The sequence below is a fragment of the Panthera uncia genome, assembly GCF_023721935.1.
Source record: "Panthera uncia isolate 11264 chromosome A1 unlocalized genomic scaffold, Puncia_PCG_1.0 HiC_scaffold_17, whole genome shotgun sequence".
Lineage (NCBI taxonomy): Eukaryota > Metazoa > Chordata > Mammalia > Carnivora > Felidae > Panthera > Panthera uncia.
Genome location: NW_026057577.1, coordinates 48,479,529 through 48,499,613, shown reverse-complemented (window position 1 = coordinate 48,499,613; position 20,085 = coordinate 48,479,529). Strand labels below are relative to the sequence as shown.

Sequence of the window (20,085 nt, the reverse complement as noted above, 5' to 3'; positions counted from 1 at the left end):
CAGGTCATGATCTTGCGGTCCTCAGATGGAGCCCCTGAACTGTCAGCACAGAGCCTGACATGGGGCCCTGAATTCACGAACCACGAGATCAAGACCTAAACCACAGTCGGACGCTTAACCAACTGAGCCACCCAGGCGCCTCTAACAGTTTTTCTCTTTTTCTTTTTTTCTTTCTTTCTCTCTCTCTCTTTTTTTTCTTTCTACTTATTCATTTTTTACATTTTTTCAATGTTTTATTTGTTTTTGAGAGAGAGACAGAGTGCAAGTGGGGGAGGGGCAGAGAGAGAGGGAGACACACAGCTGTCAGCACAGAGCCCAAAGCGGGGCTCAAACCCACAAACTGTGAGGTCATGACCTGAGCTGAAGTCGGACGCCTAACCGACTGAGCCACCCAGGCGCCCCAAGTTTTTCTTTTCAAAGCCAACTCAGTCAAGCAAATTGGCACACCATGCAGCTCAAAATCTGACATTTCCTGGGACTATGAGCATTTTTTAATAGCAAACATGTGACTGGTTATACTAATGGAAAAACTGAAAACCTCTTAAGCTAAAATCATCTGTATCATATTCTTTGGTGTTTTAGTGGTCTCAGTAAAGCATCTACATTACGTGCCAGGAGCAGATTTAAACGTGCCTCCTTTATAATGGCCAAGAACACTTTGTAGAGAAGGAATAGCCTTCTTTCAGACATAAATACTTCTCAACTTTCATAATATGAAAATAAACATACCACTTCCTCAACTGATTTCCGGTGCACCAATAAGTGAAATTGAATTGATATGCTATTCCTTCATTAGAAAACAAAATCCTGAAATAATCTGCTATACAGCTAGCAAAAGTCCAAATTAGAACAATAAGTGGAGGGGTATCCATGTTTATTTTACCCTTAGATTAAGTTAAAGTAGAAAAAAAAATTATTTTGAATTACATCAGCCTATCCTTATATATAAGCCATCTTCACTGAGCTTTTTATATGTTATACCCTTCTCTTTATTAAAAAAATTATTTAAAAAAATTAATGAACTATATCAGGGGCGACTGGGTAACTCAGTTGATTTGAGCGTCTGACTTTGGCTCAGGTCATTATCTCATGGTTCATGAGTTCGAGCCCCATGTCAGGGCCACTGCTGTCAGTACAGAGCCCTCTTCAGAACTTCTGTGCCCCTCTCTGCCCCTCTCTTCCTTGCGCATGAGCAGGTTCTCTTGCACTCTCAAAAATAAACTTTTAAAAATTAAAAAAAATAAAATAAAATAAATCATTATGAAAAAGAGCCTGAGAGCCATAGAATATGAGCTACTTAACTGTCACCAACAATATTGCCCATTTGTTACTCAACAGCTCTTACATAAGGGAATTCAGATTTCAGAAATCATTTAGAATTGCCAGGAAAATCTTTTGTCTCCTCTGGAGAACTTGTGATACATTTCTTTATTTAGGGTAATGAGAACCTTGGCTCCCAGGAAGCACAGCCACATCTGGTCTATCAGACTAATCATACTATATTACTTTAAAACTATTAATTTACTTATTTCTTTCCATGGTTTCCATGATTTTCTAAAAATTATAACATTCACATCGTATTAAAAGCTACCTCAAATCTTATATTTAAGAAGGACTATTAAACATAACAGTCAAATTGAACACACAAGGGGGTGCCTGAGTGGCTCAGTTGGTTAAGCGTCCAATTTCGGCTAGGGCCATGATCTCATGGTTCGTGGGTTTGAACCCCACATAGGGCTCTGTGCTGACAGTTTGGAGCTTGGAACCTGCTTCAGATTCTGTGTCTCCCTCTCTCTCTGTCCTTCCCCTGATCGTACTGTCTCTCTCTCTCTCTCTCTCAAAAATAAATTTAAAAAAAAGGAAAAACCATAAAAAAGACGGACCTTGTATTTGTTAGCTGAAAAGATCTCCAATTGGGGCATCTGGCTGGCTCAGTCAGTAAATTATGCGTCTTCTGATTTTGGGGTTGAGATCGAGCCCCACATTGGGTAAAAAGATTACTTAAAATAAAACAATCACCGATCAAACAAAAAATGCTAGAAAGTTACATAGCAAACTAAATGCTTAAGTAAAGACACTGAAAAGAACAATGGATCCTGGCCAAAAAATCCCTATGTACCTCAGTTTCTTTATTTATCAAAATAAAGGTAGGGCTATTTACAGACTAGGAATATAATTAAGGAAGACAATATATTTATTTGTTCCTTGTCTTCTCCCCTGAGCCTAGGACAGTTCTTAGCACAAGTTAGGTGCTTAAATGTTGTTTTAGATGCCATATGGTCCTCCACATATCTGTCTCAAGTCCCTGCTCTGACATGGGAAGTAGACTTGACAGGTGAGACACTGTAGTACAGGAAGAAACTGTGCTCTGTAAATGGGTACAGTGAAACCTCTTTACTTCATACATAGTTCAAAGAATTAAACACTACTCTGAAGAAAGTGCCCAATAATACTATGTATCCGATGCATGGCAGAAAATAGTAGTTTAAAAAGTGGAGAAAAAGTAAACTAGCATTTGTCTTGTCTTTTTAAAGTAAATACCATTCTCAGTATGATAACTACATATAAATTAATAGACACCAAGAATATATTCATTGTGTGTTAAATACCATGCTATGAAAAAAATGGATGGGAATGTCAAATATATAAAATTTCATCAAACATAAAACAAAGTTGCTTGTAATAAAAAGAGCACAAAGTTAGGAACAGTTTTTGTTTCTTTTAAACAAAAAGCATATCATCTCATGCACAAATACACAAGCTCAAGAAAAGACTAGAAATAAACAGAACAAAATATTAATAGTGATTATCCCACAGAGGTAGAAATGCATGTGATTTTTATTTACTATTTTGCACCTTTCCTTCAGTTACATACTGGATTATCATAAACCTTTCCATGGATCTCCTTGGCTCAAATATAGATGTTTACTTATTTTTTGTAAACTGAGTTGTATTCCAGTTATTTCTAAATTTGAAAATGATCATCTATAACAAACTGGCATCTGCCAAAGATAGGGGGAAAAGGGTGTATTAGTTCAAGGTTTCATCATTTATGTGAATTCATAGCTTGGTTTTCTATGATATCTATTAAAAATATTTGGGAACTATTGCTATTCTAGCTTCCAGTTACAAGTATGGTTCTTTTTTTTTTTTTTTTTAAGTAGGCTCCATGCCCAGTGCAGAACCCAACATGGGTCTTAAACTCATGACCCTGACATCATGACCTGAGATGAGATCAAGAGTCAGACACTTAACTGACTAAGCCACCCAGGTACCCCTAGAAGTATAGTTCTGAGGAGAAAAAAAACAAAACAAAACAAAAAAAAACTATAGTTCTGGGGATCTAATGCACAGCATTGTGACTGATTATAGTTAACAACACTATGTTATAAAATTGAAAGTTGCTAAGAGAAAAAGTAATTATGTACTTAGATGTGATAAAGATGTTAGCTAACAGGGGAGGCAATCATACTGCAATATACATTTATTAGATCAACACACTGTATACCATACACTTACACAAGGTTTTATGTCAGTAATTCAATAAAGCTGGGGAAGAATGAAAATTAAAAGGCAAAAAACAAACATGTGGCACAAAACAAAGTGCTATTCTACAGAAAATGTATACTTCAGAAAATTCCTAAGAAAGTATTTGTGTAAAGGAAAAACCAATATAATCAGGAAATCTGGATTTATTTTTCTAACCTCATTTATATCACTAACAAACTAAATGACCTCTAGGATTTCACTTCCCCATCTGGGTCAATAGTTTCCTCTTCTGTTAAGTTAAAAAAAACAAAAAACAAAAAACAAAAAACAAACGTAGGGGCACCTGGGTGGCTCACTCGGTTGAGTGGTTGAGTGTATTACTTTGGCTCAGGTCATAACCTCACAGGTCTTGGGTTCAAGCCCCACATCTGGCTCTGTGATGACAGCTCAGAGCCTGGAGCCTGCTTCCGATTCTGTGTCCCCCTCTCTCTCTGCCCCTCCTCGGCCCACAATCTTGTTTCTCTCCCTCTCTCAAAAATAAACATTAAAAAAAAAAAGTAGGATAGTTATGGAAACTAGACTGTTTTCTAAATTTGTCACTTTCAGTGACAAAAGCCATTGAATATAAGAAAAATATCAGCATTCTGGGGAACATATCTTTCATTCACACCAAATTATCTATTAATTATATTACAAGGAAGGATAAGGTGCAGGCCAGTGAAACATGTAAAGTGACAACAACATTTAGTGTGTATAAACTACTCTAAGTAGAGAATTTACTATTATAATCAAAAGACCAAAATAACTGTCATTTAATGATATACATAATTACTACTGAGCATCAAACTAAGTACTAAGAGTTCAAGGAAAATGTTTGGTATTATTTTTTTCAGAGACAAATCAAAAAGCAGTTAAGAAACAAGAAGATTGGGGACACCTGGATGGCTCAGTTGGTTGAGTGTCTGACTCTTGATTTCTGCTCAGGTCATGATCCCAGGGTTGTGGGATCCACACTGAGCACGAAGCCTGCTTATGATATCCTCCCCCCTTCCTCCCTTCTTCTTGCTGCCCCACCTCTATCCTTCTTTCCATGCTCTTTCTCCTCTCTAAAAAAAAAAAAAAAGGAAAAGAATTAAAATTCACTTCTAAACCTCTTAACACAAAAGAAGGTTCAAGAAGCCATTCTAGTATTAATAAAAATACATTCAAGAGGCAATTAAGGGGCCGAATAGTAGTAGAAGGCACCAACTTCTACTTAAATCAACCCAAGGATTTTTACTTCTCTAACCAATCACACTCAGTTTAGCAGATTATGTTTTTCTCCCTCCCAATCCCACAGCCAAACAATGTTAATAAAACAAATACAGTATGATTAAATACAAGCTCCTGTTCAGCAATAAAAATTCCCTATCCCATTACTGAAGATTAAATGTTACCCTAATGTTGGAGGATGGTCTCAAACAATGGAAGGAAACTGAGGGAAGAATTGTGTAGTTAACAGAGAACAAACTGATAGTCACCAGAAGGAAGGTGGGTGGGGAGATGGGTGAAAGAGGTGACAAGGATTAAGGAGTGCACTTCTGTGATGACCCCAGGGTGATGTATAGAAATGTTGACTCACCCATTGTACACCTGAAACTAATACTACACTGTATGTTAACTAGAATTTAAATAAAAACTTTTTTTAAAAAGGAATTTTGTAGTTAAATAGATGGCTATTAATTACTTGTTAGTATACACATTAAATAAAAATATGAGAATATACAATTTAAGTAATATATTTATAATTACATTAAAAATAAAAAGTACTGGGGCGCCTGGGTGGCTTGGTGGGTTAAGCGTCCGACTTCGGCTCAGGTCATGATCTCACGGTCTGTGAGTTCGAGCCCCGCGTCGGGCTCTGTGCTGACCGCTCAGAGCCTGGAGCCTGTTTCAGATTCTGTGTCTCCCTCTCTCCCTGCCCCCCCCCTGTTCATGCTCTGTCTCTCTCTGTCTCAAAAATAAATAAATGTTTAAAAAAAAAAAAAAAAAAAGTACTATTACTATTACACCTATAATTATATACCTGGAAGATCCAAGTACATCAACTAAAAATCTATTAGCAATTTCTTTTAAAGTCTTCAGGATAATACAGTAGGTAATAACATATGAAAAAAAAAATCAATCTCCTTCATTTAGATATCCAGATAAGAATACAATTGATAAAACAGCTCCATTCATAACAGCAACAGCTCTCACTCTTCCTTAAGTTTATGAAAATAAACACAGCAAAAATATACACCTTCTTTAATAATTACAAGAAATACATATTACTAATAAAAAAAAACATGGATGGAACAAGAAAGAAAATCATAATCGCCAGTGAAGAGCATAAACTATTAAATAAATGGAAAATTTACACGTTCCTATAAAGAGATATGCTACTTCTGAGGTATCAATTCCAGGAAAACCTCGGATCGCGAGTAACTTGCTCTGTGAGTATTCCGCAAGGTGTACCAAAGACGAGCAGGCTAAAATCAAATTTTAACTTGATAAATGAGTGATGTCTTGTAATATGAGTAATGTCACTTGATCACAACTGAGCCAATGATTTTTGACATTTGCTTTGACATACAAGTGCTCTGGATTACAGCCATGTTTCCAGAACGAATTATGCTCGCAAAACAAGTTACTGTACTTCCTAAATTAATCTATGAATTTAAAGTACTTTCAATCAACACACCAACAAGTATTTAGAAATTAGTAAAAAAGATTCAAGTGCACCTGGAAAATTCATTTTAAAGTACTGTGATAAAACACCTTCAGGTATCAAGCATACTAAAATGAAGAAAAAAAATCAAGACAACAGTGTATTATAACAAAAAAGACAACAAAAAGAAAATCTTGACATAAGTATATGTGGAAATTTACTATTGATAAAGATAGAACTTTAGTTAAAAAGATGATTTACCCAACAAATGGTGATATAACTAGATAAAAACATGGTTAAGAATAAATCCAAATGATTATTTCACTCATTAAGCCAAAACTTAGGTTATTATATTTATAATCTTGGCACACATCCTTTCCAAAAATATCATTAAACCCCAAAATAAATATTGACTAATTTGATTACACTGAAATTTAAACTTCTATATGGCAAACACCATAACTAAAGCATATAAGCAACAAACCAACTAAATCCACGTGAAACACAAAAGGCACACAAAAATGTAATATTCCTAAAAGAATTCTTATACTGAACTTGCCAACATCACAATTAGTAAGTAGTACATTTAAAACTAGGCAATCTGACTCCAAAGCCTGTGTTCTTATTACCGGTTTCAGATTTGCACAAGTATTTTAAGATAGCTAATATCCAATTTGTTCAAGAATGGACTTAGAAAGGTATTCTTAGGCTAAAATGAACAAATCAGGAGACTATAGAGGCTGGAGAGGATGTGGAGAAACGGGAACCCTCTTGCACTGTTGGTGGAAATGCAAACTGGTGCAGCTGCTCTGGAGAAGTGTGGAGGTTCCTCAAAAAATTAAAAATAGACCTACCCTATGACCCAGCAATAGCACTGCTAGGAATTTACCCAAGGGATACAGGAGTACTGATGCAGAGGGGCACTTGTACCCCAATGTTTATAGCAGCAGTCTCAACAATAGCCAAATTATGCAAAGAGCCTAAACGTCCATCAACTGATGAATGGATAAAGAAATTGTGGTTTATATATACAATGGAATACTATTTGGCAATGAGAAAGAATGAAATCATGCCATTTGCAGCAACGTGAATGGAACTGGAGGGTATTATGCTAACTGAAACAAGTCAGGCAGAGAAAGACAGTTACCATATGTTTTCACTCATATGTGGATCCTGAGAAACTTAACAGAGAAACATGGGGGGGAGGGGGGGGAGTTACAGAGAGGGAGGCAAACCATAAGAGACTTAAATACAGAGAACAAACTGAGGGTTGATGGGGGGTGGGAGAGAGGGGAAAGTGGGTGATGGGTACTGAGGAGGGTACCTGTTGGGATGAGCACTGGGTGTTGTATGGAAACGAATCTGACAATAAATTATACTTAATATAAAAAAAATAGAAAGGTACTCTTACATACTATTGGTGGAAATATAAATTGATACAAAATCTTCAGAAGGAATTTGCTTCTATCAATCAATTTTAAGTACACACATAGCAAATGCAATTTGGGTATTTATCCAACAGAAAAAAAAAATCATATAAAAGCACAAACATTTAGGGGCGCTTGGGTGGCTCAGTCGGTTAAGCGTCCGACTTCGGCTCCGGTCATGATCTCACAGTCCGTGAGTTCGAGCCCCGCGTCGGGCTCTTGGCTGACAGCTCAGAGCCTGGAGCCTGCTTCTGATTCTGTGTCTCCCTCTCTCTCTGACCCTCCTCCATTCTTGCTCTATCTCTCTCTGTCTCAAAAATAAATAAACATTACCAAAAAATTTTTTAAAAAAAGTACAAACATTTATGCGCAGAGAACACATACTCTGTACAGTACTGTCATGTATAACAACACAGAAATAATCCTAATGCTAATTAACACATATATATGCGTACTATATCTCCACATAAATGAAATACATTCTCCCATTTATGTTTAAAAATACATATATATATATATACACATATATATATATGCTCACTGCCTCAGTAGAATACATACAGAAGTGTTCAGAGAACATATAACACACTGATATGAGTATCTCTAGAAGATGGGATTATGGTTTGCTATATGGTTCTGTATTTGAATTTTTATTATCAGAAAAAAATTTACCATAATTTTTAGCCCTTTGCCTACCAAAAGCCTCTCACTGCTTTGTACCTTACCAGCCTTCCTAGCCTACCTTAAAATATCTCACTCTATAGATACTTAAAGGAAAGAACTGATAGAAGTAGTACTGATTTCAGTAACTAACGTCAAGAAGAAAATTCCCAGGGTTCCTGGCTTGGGGATGGTTTTCAAAAGAGCAGACAAGACACTATGTTGATATCAAGTATCTCTGACAAATCAAAGTGCGTCTACTATACACAGCTTCTGTTATTCTGCAGTTACTCCCAGGATAATTAACAAAATCTTTGAAGTTCCCAGAGATTAACAGGATATCCAAAGAATTTATGTGCTGCTGCCAGGATCCTTATCTTTTCCTAGAAGACTAAGAGTAAATCTTAATTGCAGTCACAAAAAGATATCCTAGTATACTTCTTAAATCACTTCAAAATCTCCAGGGATGGGGAAGTCAAACCAACTTACTCTAGGCTAAGTGATAGCCTTGGCAAGGAAATTACAGGTTTCTTGCATTGGTCCTAATACAAACAAAACAATCTGATCCCTACCTATCCCTCCAGACTCTAGATTTAGTCTAAGGTTCAAAATTCCAAGGACATCATTAACAAGAAGATAGATCCATGCATCAAACTTTGGAATCATGCAAACAATACAACCTCAATGTGGAACACAGTTACATCAAAATCACTGCACTCTACTAAAAGTGAGCTCCAACATTACCTCCACAAGGACATACCAGGGTAAACACTAAAAGGACTGACTCTTTCCAGCCACTTTTCACATAGTAACCTGGGATTACTAAGGAATGAAATATTTCATCTAAATGTATTGTAACAAATACTACACTTTAGAATTTTATCCCTTTAGAAATACTTTGAAAATTAATTTGACCACAGAGCTTCTATCTGAAATGTCTGTGTGAATAAATGTTTACTTCATCTCCCTCATCAAAAAAAGTATAGAAACAAAACTAGTTCTCGGTGTCAAAGATAAATTCAACTATGGAAAGGGAAAACACAAGAAATGAACCCTGTTGCATTGCATCAGAATTGGATGTATTGTTAAGAAATCATTTTACATTTATTGAAATATACTCGTGGGGTACCTGGGTGGCTCAGTCAGTTAAGCAGGCAAATCTTGATTTCACCTCAGGTCATGATCTCACCGTTTATGAATCTGAGCCCCAATATCAGGCTCAGTACTGAGGGCGGAGCCTGCTTGGGATGCTCTCCCTCTCCCTCTCTCTGCTCCTTCCTCGCTCACACCCTCTCTATCAAAATGAATAAATAAAACTTAAAAAAAAAAAAAAAGAAATATATGCTAAATGTGAATGTATATGTGTGTACATATAAAAATATCCCTTAGCTGGAGCGCCTGCATGGCTCAGTTGGCTGGGCATCCGACTCTTGGTTTCAACTCAGGTCATGATATCACGGTTCATGGGTTCGAGGCCTGCATCAGGCTCCACGTTGACAGTGCAGAGCCTGCTTGGAATTCTTTCTCTCCCCCCCCCCCCCTCTCTCTCTCTCTCTCTCTCAAAATAAATAAATAAGCTTTAAAAAAGAAAAAAATATCCCCTAGCTTTATATACAAAGAAGGCCTGAGGGCAGCAACACCCCAAGAGCAATGAAGACAAGAACTGCTAAGATCTTGGCTTCTAAGTACCATTTTCCCCTAAAAATAACTGACACTAGTTGAACAGTAACTCTGGAACACCATATTATGCTAAATACAAAGAAGTACTCAAGAAGGCAAGTTTAACAACAAGGAAAAAAGTAAAATAAACCAGCTGGAAGGGGTTCTCACTAGACAAATCAAGAACAATTTGAGTATCAAAATAAATGATAATGGATTATAACCCAGAGAATGGAATAGCTAACCATGATCCATGTAGATATAAATAAGTTAAAAATAAGAAACAAAATGTTTACATAGTTCCAAAGTATCTACCCCCCCCAAATATTTATTAATTACAAATGAGGAAAGGATACCTTGACATAGGAGGTATCTGGTAATTACAACTATAATCACATAATCAATGACTATCATCAATAACAGGAAAACTGAAATTGCCTACCACCTGATAAAAGGCAAGGAGAAGAATACAGCATCACTTCCATGGTAACCCTGCCAAATATCTGATCATAAATATATAAATTTAATCAAGGATCTAATGAAAATCTGATCAAAGATCTAATCATAAAGACATCACAGACTCTACAAAATAACTAGATCTATAATCTTCAAAAGTGCCAAATCCTTGAAAGTAAACACAGAAACTGGATTAAAAGAAATTAAAAGACGTGACAACTAAATGTAATCCAAGATTCTAAAGTGGATCTGTTTGCTTTAAAAGACAGAGGGACACTGGTGAGATTTAGCTGTTAGTAACGCATTCTTTGTTAACTTCCTAATTTTGATAGTTATAATGTTGTTACATAGCATAATGTCCCTATTTGTAAAAAAAAATAAACATTAAAGTATTTGGGGGTAATAGACTATCTACTGGGTAGGCAACTTACTGTCATATAGTTCAGGAACACAAAAGTTCTTTGTATTATGTTTCCAACTTTTCTGTATATTTGTCATTATTCCAAACTTTTAAATATGAAAGAAAAATTACAAAAAATCTATAGCAGTATCAGGGAGGGGTATATCTACAGATAATAACATAGAATGGAATTTGTAAAGAATCCAAAATGAATGGGGGTGGGGAGATTACAACAGAACACAACACATATGAGGAACCACATACACAAAAGAAGCATAAAGAGGGATCTCCAAAAAGAGTAAGTTTCCTTACCAAGAAGGATCAGGAGAAGTGTGTCCTGGGCAGTGAGCCAGGTAATAAAACCATAGAAGAACAGCTGCATGGTTAAGGCCTCCAGCAAGCTCTCTGTACTGTGGGAGATCTGACACTTGGGCAGGATAATTGTGAAAACAGTGGAATATTATCCCCCTGAGGGACAGGAAACACGTGTAAGAGGACAAGCTACCCACATAGCCTAAAGGAGAAAGCCATTACCTAAATAAATACACCAAAGCCAGAATAACAGGGATTTACATGGGCTGGGAGAATACCATGAAATGACCAATACCATGCAATCTGGACCATAATAGAAACCTTTAACCACAATGAAAACTCTGACACTTTAGGAAAAACCAGAAGCAGGATGGATATACCAAGCACAAAAAGATCAAATCTCCTATACTGTTAATAGAGGGGGAAAAAAAGAGACCACGTACAAAGTTTTATCTCAGAGATTCAACAGGTTACAAGTAAACCAAAAACAAAACTACAAAGAAAAAATCAACTCCTATGAAAAAGCAAGAGTTCCCAGAATCTCTATTCTTCCCACTACATAAAGTAATTGAAAAGAACTGAAGACCAAATTGATGAGCTAAAATATCAAGGCTCAGGATTCTTTCAGAATGTAATACCAGCACACAGACACACACACACACACACACACACACTCTCTCTCTCTCTCTCTCTCTCTCTCTCTCAAAAGAAGTTATGAAAGCTCCATAAATCCCAACATTCACCTAAAGTTTTCAAAGTGCAAAGTGTGCTCCACGGACCTTGGAAGTCCTAAGACACTTTCAAAACGTCTTCAAGATCAAAACGACTTTCATAATAATACTGAAACATCATTTGCCCTTTCCCATTATATCAACAGCAATGGTGCAAAAATATGGTGGGTAAAATTGCTAGCACCTTAGTGAAAAGGCACTGGCATCAAGCTATACAAGCAATACTTCATACTCCCAGAGTTCTTTTTTTTTTCCAAGTTTTTATTTAAAGTCCAGCTAGTTAACATACAGCAAAATATTAGTTTTAAGGGGGCACCTGGGTGGCTCAGTTGGTTGAGCGTCTGGCTTCGGCTCAGGTCATGATCTCAGTTTGTGAGTTCAAGCCCCACGTCAGGCTCTGTGCTGACAGCTCAGAGCCTGGAGCCTGTTTCGGATTCTGTCTCCCTCTCCCCTGCTCGTGCTCTGTCTCTTTCTCTCTCTCTCTCTCAAAAATAAATAAACATTAAAAAATTTTTTTTTTAAATATTAGTTTTAGGTGTGGAATTTAGTGATTCATTACTTAAAACACCCAGTGCTCATCCCAAGTGCCGTCTTTAATACCCACCATCTGTTTAACCCACACCTCCCCTCCAGTATTATCAGTTTGTTCTCTATAGTCAATTTCCAGATTCTTTTTAAGTGCCACTTTCAATTAATATCTTTAATAAAGCAGTAAAAAATAATTTTACAGAGCACCTGGGTGGCTCAGTCAGTTAAGCGACAGACTCTTTATATCCACTCAGGTCATGATCTTACTGTACATGAGTTGCAGCCTCACCTTGAGCTCTGTACTGACAGTGTGGAGCCTGCTTAGGATTCTCTCTCTCTCCCTCTCTCTCTGGCCCTCTCCTCTCTCTCTCTCAAAATAAGTAAATAAACTTTAAGAAAAATAATTTTGGGGAGCCTGGGTGACTCAACAGGTTAAGTGCCCGACTTCAGCTCAGATCATGACCTCACAGTTCAAGAGTTGGAGCCCAGCATTGGGCTCTGTGCTTACAGTTCAGAGCCTGAAGCCTACTTCAGATTCTTTGTCTCCTTTTCTCTCTCTGCCTCTTCCCCACTCACACTCTGTCTCCCTCTCTCTCAAAAATAAACATTAAAAATAATGATTTTATTGGGGAGCCTTGGTGGCTCAGTCAGTCGAGCGTCTGACTTTGGCTCAGGTCATGGACTCGCAGTTTGTGGGTTTGAGACCCGTGTCAGGCTCTGTGCTGACAGCTCGGAGCCTGGAGCCTGCTTCAGATTCTGTGTCTCCCTCTCTCTCTGCCCCTCACCTGCTCATGCTCTGTCTCTCTTTGTCTCTCAAAAATAAATAAATGTTAAAAAAAATTTTTTTTAAATAATAATTTTATTAAATCTCAACTATTTAATAGATGTCTTTGTCACATTTTATGTGAAGGAATGGCAATGTTGAGGAAAAGCACTTATATAATTACTTCAAATTATGAGCTAAATTAGCCTTTTTCTCATGAAACACCATTTTGACCTAAAAGAACAAATGACAAAACTATGCTTGTAGACTTAGGAATCTGAAAGACATTTTCTCAAAAATAAACCAACTAAGCCTGCAACTTCAAGGGAAACAGACTAACAGTATCTGTTACCAATGATTAATATTCAAACTTCCAAGTGAAAATTTAGAAATGTGGAAAATGTTTACCTGTCACCCTGAACTTGACAGCTTCACAATACTAGACTTTTTTGATGGAATTAGTGGGGATATTAACAATTTTTTTCTTTTGTTTGTTACTACCTAGTAAAATGCATTAACATTTGGAACACATATAACTCAATGAACCAGTATTTCTCAAACAACGTCACAAAATCATAAGCAGGTAAAAGATTCACTCAAAGTGCAAGATAAACCAAAGGATTTTCAGATAACAAGATATGGAAAATTCAGTGATATACTGTTAGAATGGGCACTGCAGCTATCCTTTAAGAAATTTTGGTGTGGTATCAAGGAATATCCACCATATCTAAAAAGGCTATGAAAATACTCCTTCCTTTTCCAACCACATAACTGTATAATGCTGGATTTTCTTCATATACCTCAACCAAAACAACATATTATAAGATTGAATATACAAGTAGATACGAGAATCAAGCTGTTTTCTACTTAACCAGACATTAAGAGACTTACAAAAATATTTAACAGTGTCACTCTTTTTGCTTAAGATTTGTTTTGGAAAATAGTTTTATTTTATTAAATTGATGTCATCATAACAAGTAATGGTTTATGGTTTTTAAACAAACTGATATTTAAAATTTTCTAATATGGAAAATAAAATAAATATAACCCACAAAAACCAAAGCTCAGTGAAGTTCTCAGTAATTGGTAAGAGTATAAATGGATCCTAAGAACAAAAAGTTTGGAACAGTTGCCTTAGGTCTACTACTATTATTTGTAATTATACTATGCTATAATAGAGTGAATTTGCCAAAGGACAAATGCAATGTATAAGGCACACTGTCCCAAAGCAAGTTGTCTGAGACTACCCTATTTCCTAAGTTATTCAGTCTTCTCTCCGTTTTCATATTCCTCTGGATAACACCAAAGGTCATATTTCACAGGCTGCCTTTCTCACTCCTAGTACAGCAAAAAGCCAGCAAACCATTCACTACGTACCAAAAATGGGCTCTGAATAAAGATGTCCCTAGAATTGATGTCCCCAAATATTACCACACCTACTTTGATTACTTGTCTTTTTATTTTCTACTTTTTCATACTACATTCTATATATGTAAAATCATGAATAATCTCTAGATAGTGTTGTTTACTAACTTAATTTTTAGATAATCTATTGTCTTACATACTATAATTTATAAAGCCTGCAAGCTTTATAAAGCTTCAACCAATGGTACCTGGAACAAAATTTAAAGTGACAAGAATTAAATGATGATAGATTTCCACTGTGCTTATTTCATAAAAACAAAGGAAGGCAATTTCAAAATTTTAGGACAGAAAAGACATCTAACTTGAGAGGTAGGACAGAAAGGAAAGGAACAAAACGGAGAAGAAAAACACAGAGATATAAGCTTGTATGTTTTAAGAGGTCAAAAGCATAATCAAACAAGAAGGTACAGGGGTTTGTACAGAGTCTTAATACAGTCATTAACCTGATGTTATCTGAACAGGTAACTCCAGGGGTATTCAAAAAACAAACAAAAAAAGAGCTCAGTAAACATAAATAAAAACAAAATATATTAATGAGCATCAGGTTAAAACACTGGCATGTAGGGGCGCCTGGGTGGCGCAGTCGGTTAAGCGTCCGACTTCAGCCAGGTCACGATCTCGCGGTCCGTGAGTTCGAGCCCCGCGTCAGGCTCTGGACTGATGGCTCGGAGCCTGGAGCCTGTTTCCGATTCTGTGTCTCCCTCTCTCTCTGCCCCTCCCCCGTTCATGCTCTGTCTCTCTCTGTCCCAAAAATAAATAAAAAACGTTGAAAAAAAAAAAAAATTAAAAAAAAAAAAAAACACTGGCATGTAAACTGAATAGGAATGCAAAAGAGATACTTATAATTAAATGGGGCATATAAATTTTTTCTCTTTTTTTTTTTTAAGTTTTTAAATTTATTTTGAGAGAAAGAAAGAGCACACAAGCAGGGGAGGGGCAGAGAGAAGGAGAGAGGATCCCAAGCAGGCTCTGCACAGTCAGCACAGAGCCCGAGGCGGAAACTGAACTCACTAAACCTGAGATCATTACCTGAGCAGAAACCAAGAGGATGCTTAAGCAACTAGATCTACCCAGGTGCCCCCGAATAAATTTTTTTCTACTATATTGTGAACAGTTTTCTTAGGTGATGAGTATGGACTCCAAGTTTAGAAAACAGGAGAAGGACAACATATCAAAAAACAACAGCTGAACATGGAAAAAATAGGGGAAGTCAAAGAACTGAACCAGAAAAATAGGAAGCTAAAGAAATTAGAAAAGAAAGCGTAATAACAGCTTTTTTACAATTAGGAAACATAAGACTGAGCAGAAAGCTAAAGGTAAATCTGAACAATGAGTGTAGCATGGGGTCAAGAGTTAGTGATGAAAGGCACCAAGAAAGAAACAAAAAATGTGGAGTCAGGGGATCAGAAGTGCTGAGCTTATTTCCTTACAAAATTCAAAAGTATGTATTATAGAGCATAATTCATGTACACATTTCTATGGCAAGAGCAAACTGTACATGCAAAAACTGAATCATCTATTTTGAACAGCAAAGCACAAGTACAATTAATGTTGTCAGGAAAGGAAAAGAGAAAGACCTCTTTAGAAGAAAAGCACCTAACAGGGAAATAGATGGGCAATGGAAAGAGTCAAAATGAAAAATGCAAGCAACAAAGCATGTTTAAAAAGAATCTGGCTACACAGCACTCACAAAAAAGAAAATTACTTTGCTATCCAACATCACTAAAATTCTGCATAAAGCCAAAGACTTTGTAAACACTGCCATAATCTATTCTAAACCCAAACAGCTTAGACTCTAAATTATGTTACCTATAAACATTTAAAATAAATACTGAAATATGCACCTAATTTTCTGAAATTATTGCTTCTTTAAGTTATCATTTACTACAAAGAGTTCAATATCACTATTGAATTAAAAGAAGTAAATTTAGACATTTATTAATGATATATGTATAATTTCTCTAACTACAGTTATCACTTCATTAAGAAATAGCATGCAATAAAAATTTGGTTTCCATATTTGAACCACTGTAAGCTTTTCATACAAGCGTGCAATAGTTTCACCTCAAATAGCAGATGGACTTCATACTATTTGAATTAATTAGTTGAAGGATTAAGGTTATCACTATTGAAAACTCCTAAGTACCTTCCATAAAGAGTGACATGAAATATGTATCTTGGGCAATGTAAACAAAACCTTTGGAAGTACTCTAGATTTGCCAATTTAATCTAAGAAAACCCATAGAATGCTAAGAAGAATACTCAAAATGAAAGGTCACTTGAAAATATTTTAACTGATTATCATCTTTCTTTAACCTCTTTTCACACCATGATCACATTTTAAACAAGGATTTGAAAATATGTACACTTTGACAATAGCATAAAGCTTAAAATTCATTAAGTTAATTCGGGACTAAACTAACAAAATTCTCAGTAAACCACAAAGTAAATTTTGCCTTTATGGGACAAAAGGAATCAAAGGTTCTATAAAGGTGAACATTTCACATTTTTAAAGTGTGCTGTCTGTATCTAAACTTACTTCTGATCCCTCAAAAAAAAAAAAAATCAAGAACTTGATCTAAAAACAGGGTTTTAAGCAGTCATTTCCAAGTGCTACTATACTTTTCACTTGTAAAATTTACTAATGCAGAGAAACATCTTCACAAAGTGATAATTCTCTATAAAAGACTTGCTCTATTAAGGCTCTGTTGCTCTGAGGCCAAGTATAAGCCATATAAGGAAAATGAAGTTCAATGCCATCTATTTTCTTCTGCTCTTTCAGATGCCCAAGAATAACCTCTCTCCTTGCCTAACATTACGTTCCAAAATTATAAAGCAGATCAGTTATACACTTTAAATTCCTTGATAAAGCTACTTGGACCTAACAGGAATGACCTGATGGTTCACAATCTTACCAATACAAATAAATAAAACAAACAAACAATTTTTATAAAGGATCTCCAGAGACTACACTCTGGGGGAACAAAATCACAATATATATTAACAGATAGTCAAAAGACTCCCATTTTGAAATGTACTTAACATAATAACAAGTTGTGAAATTATTTGATCCTGCTCTCCAAAGCTAGCTTTTCTCTGAACTAAAGAATGCCAACTATTTTTCATGGGGTAGCATGAGCAAACTAGATATTAATTTATAGCTGAAATATAATTACCAACAGGATGCCAGACGTATTCAATATTTATTCAAAAGCACAGTATTACACCTCCTTTACCACAAAAGTACTGAGAAAAACAAAATTTAAGCCTAACAAAACACCAATAAAGAAGCCAATTGTGTTTGTTGCGAAGAAACTCCGTTTTATCTATGAAGACTACCGATTGGTTTAGAAGTGTTTGTAACTGACTGGCGGAATGTCTCCCATGCTTCACTAATTCCTGCCCCCAGAGTAGGTACCTATCACTTATTAGGCAGAACCGGCCAAAACATTTGGGCCACTACCAAAATGTAAACACTGTACTATTCAAAAAGGACAGATGTTTATTACAATCAATATGACTCCCATGAAAATCGTTTTAAGCATTTTACTTCCCTTTCTATACGTTCTGGTCTTAACTGCAGAGAAACCCTAACAGATCAAACTACTTTGTTCTTTAATTACAACTCTATCCGTAATACTTAACTACTCTCCCCTACTCCTACTTAGGTCAGTTATAAGAAAAATTAAGCAGACGCTTGCTTTCGATTAATTAACCAAACAAGTATTATATGACTGGAAGTGTCTGAAAGGAACCAGTTACTGAAGAAATACATTATCCACCTAAAAAAACACAAAGAATAGCAAAGTTCATTTGTTTACAAAATCCAACCAAATACATCTCTAAGGGCTGAAACTAAAACAACAACAACTATATATATAATTAACGCAGAAGTCAAATAATCGGTAGCAGGATAAACAAATGTGGCAGCCATCTCATCAACAGTAAATCCGTCGCTGCAGAGACCTAACTTTTTTCCAAAACACAAGTTGCCAGGTTCAGCAACTTAATAAAAACTATACATTGCGTATGTTCTAGGAAACTAAAACTTCTGGACCTAGTGCTGAACAAAGGCACTCTTTCTTCCGATTGCTCAAAACTTTTCGTCTCACCACATTCTTACAATCTCTTCTAAAGTAACCAGAGTCTTTCTACCAGATGGTAGAAAGGAGGAAAAATCAGTTCTACTCTTTAGCACCTGAAAGACTATCCAGTCCGACACTACAAAAGATTAATCTAGGGCAACTTGGGAAGAAGTGAGAAACACTAAAGTATCCTCTCTTTCCCGGCCCAAGAGCTTTTTAACTCTTAGACGCTTTTCGTGAAAATTACCTTTCGGTCGGGCAGTGTCTCAGGGCAGCTTTTTCAAGGCTTCGCCTGACATGATTTCCTTCCCTTCATTAGTCACTTTGGATCCAGCCGAATTTCTCTCTCCGGTGAGAGCGGATGTGGAGTGGCCTCCCGCAGTAGGACGAGTAGGTGGCTTTGGAGGGGGTTGGGAAACGCGCCGGTTTCCTGGTCTCGAGTTATGCAGGAGTTTCCCAGCCCCAACTAGGATCTCCGCCGAAAAAAAACTTTTCACTCGTGACACCGCCCGGAATTACCGTGCGAAACTCACTTCCTGCCTTGGCGCAGAAGCAGAATCCAGCTCGGTCCAGGGGAACCCGGAAAACCAGCTCCGCGCGCGCCGGGGAGGGGGAGGGCACGGGGCCTCAGCCGAGAGCCTCGGGCTCCGGGCGCCCGGCGCGCCCCGCACACCCGACGGCGGCGGAACCCGGCCGGCAGGGGCCAAGATGCCGCCGGGGCGCTGGGCGAGCCTCGGCCGCGCTAGGCCGCCAGCTCCTCCTCGCCGCCGCCCCCAGAGCCGGGCGGCGGGGTTATTGTCTCGATAGAGCCTGCCGCGCCCTTCGCCCGCGCCGCCGCCGTCGCCGCCGCGGCCGCCCGGGGCCGGAGCCGAGGGGCCGGGCAAGCTCGAAGGCGGCCCCCTCCCCGGGCAGTCTGTTGGGCCGTCCGTTCTTCCGTCCGTCCCTCCCCGCCTTTTCTACTTGCCCTCGAACCCTCTTCTCCTCCCTCTCCCGTTTTCCCGCCGCCGTCCCTTCGCTCCCCTCCTCGTTCTTCTTCCCCGGCGACGGTGGCTCCCCGGGGAAGCGCAGGAGGTGGGGGCAGGCGGCGGCTGGGTCTCCTCACGAGCTCGCGGGGCCGCGGCAGGGGCCGAGGCTGCGTCCCGCGCCGCCGCGCCACATTCACTCGAGCGAGAGACTGCGAGGGGAGGGGAGGGGTGGGAGGGGAGGGAGAGAGAGGAGAGAAAGGAGGAGGAAGGGAGCTGGGGCGGAGGGGAGTTACTGCCTCACAGGCCGCGGCGGCAACAGCGCCACCGCCCCAGCGGTGAGGGGGAAGAGACTGCGCGCGACTGCTCCTTGGCGGGGGCGGGGCGGCCTCCCGCCGGCTTCGCCTCAACCGCCAACTGCCGGGCTGGAGGCCGGCGCGAGCCAGTCACCGCGCGCGGGGGCGGCGCGGGCAGACGTCGGCGGCGGCTGCGGCGGGGG

At 38.2% G+C, this 20,085-nt stretch overlaps 1 protein-coding gene across 10 annotated transcripts in view; it reads right to left on the bottom strand.

Annotated features, from left to right (window-relative positions):
- The window catches only part of ERBIN (erbb2 interacting protein), a 127,940-nt gene extending 108,595 nt beyond the window's left edge, over window positions 1-19,345 (bottom strand). For 9 of the 10 annotated variants that reach the window (XM_049649526.1, XM_049649528.1, XM_049649532.1 and 6 more), the window contains exon 1: window positions 18,872-19,345. The gene's annotated coding sequence lies outside the window, so the exon portion shown is untranslated. The remainder of the gene's footprint in view (window positions 1-18,871) is intronic. The other variant, XM_049649537.1, reaches the window with a different exon arrangement.
- Between the last annotated feature and the right edge of the window lie 740 nt (window positions 19,346-20,085).